The sequence below is a fragment of the Pan troglodytes genome, chromosome 5, assembly GCF_028858775.2.
Source record: "Pan troglodytes isolate AG18354 chromosome 5, NHGRI_mPanTro3-v2.0_pri, whole genome shotgun sequence".
NCBI lineage: Eukaryota > Metazoa > Chordata > Mammalia > Primates > Hominidae > Pan > Pan troglodytes.
In genome coordinates, this window is record NC_072403.2 from 140,504,328 (window position 1) to 140,505,750 (window position 1,423).

The 1,423-nt window shown below is 38.1% G+C and overlaps 1 non-coding gene across 1 annotated transcript; it reads left to right on the top strand.

Moving 5' to 3' along the window:
- Positions 1 to 207: 207 nt before the first annotated feature.
- On the top strand, positions 208 to 314 carry LOC112209693 (small nucleolar RNA U13). The gene has a single exon (XR_002944515.1). It is a non-coding gene; the product is annotated as a small nucleolar RNA U13 (small nucleolar RNA).
- Positions 315 to 1,423: the final 1,109 nt, after the last annotated feature.

The window sequence follows — 1,423 nt, forward strand, 5'->3', positions numbered from 1 at the left end:
AGGTATAAAGTGAAGTTGTTGATTTGAGACCTTTTTTGTTTTTTAACATTAAGTGTTTACAGCTATAGTTTTTTCCTTTAGCACCACTTTTGCTGTGTACCATAAGTTTTGGTGTGATGTAGTTTCATTTTTCATTTGTCTCTAATTATATTCTAATTTCTTTTGTGATTTCTTTGATCCATTGGTTGTTGAAGACTGTGCTGTATGATCCTTTTGTAGTTCACAAGCCTGATGATTGGGTTTTCATGCACGTGGATGAGATGCACCTCCCTCAAACCTGGTTGTTACAGCATAGGCACATTACTTGTCTAACACAAAAAAAAGGAAAAAGGAGTGTGCTGTGCAATTTCCACAAATTTGTGAAGTTTCTAATTTTACTTGTGTTACTGAGTTCTAATTTCATCCTGTTGTGATCAGAGAAGACAATTTGCATAATATTTATCTTTTATAATCCATCGAGAATTGGTGACTTAACGTATTGTGTCTGGAGTCAGTTCCTCCTGGTGGGTTTGTGGTCTCCCTGACTTCAAGAATGGCGCTGCGGACCTTCGCAGTGAATGTTACAGCTCTTAAAGATGGCACGGACCCAAAGAGTGAGCAGCAGTAATATTTATTGTGAAGAGCAAAATAACAAACATTCCCCAGCATGGAAGGGGACCTGAGCGGGTTGCCGCTGCTGGCTGGGGTGCCCAGCTTTTATTCCCTTATTTGTCCCCACCCATATCCTGCTGATTGGTCCATTTTACAGAGTGCTGATTGGTTCACTTTACAGAGCACTGATTGGTCCATTTTACAGTGTGCTGATTGGTTTTACAAAACTCTAGCTACATAGCGCTGATTGGTGTGTTTTTACAGAGCATTGATAGGTGCGTTTTACAAACCTCTAGCTAGCTACAGAGTGCTGACTGGTACATTTTTAGAGAGCACTGATTGGTGCATTTTACAAACCCCTTGTAAGACAGAAAAGTCCTCCAAGTCCCCATTCGACCCAGGAAGTCCAGCTGGCTTCACCTCTCAATATGATATATCTTGATAAATATTCCATGTGTACTTGAGAAGAATGTGTATGCTGTTGATGTTGAGTAATGCTCTGTATGTGTCTGTTAGATCTAGTTGGTTTGTGTTGTCTTCTATTTCCTTTCTTATCTGTCTGATTGGTGTCTTCATTATTGAGAGGGGAGTACTGAAATCTTTAACTACTATTGTAGAACTATATTTCTCCCTTCATTTCTGTCAGCTTTTGCCTCATTTATTTTGATGGTCAGTTATTAGATGCATGAATGTTTATAGTTTTTATATCTTCTTTCTGTATTGAACATTTTAATTTATAATGTCCTTCTTTATGTCTTTTTCACTTTTTGGATTTAAAGTATATTTTGCCTGATACTGGTATAGCCACTGCTGCTCTCTTTTGGTTACTATT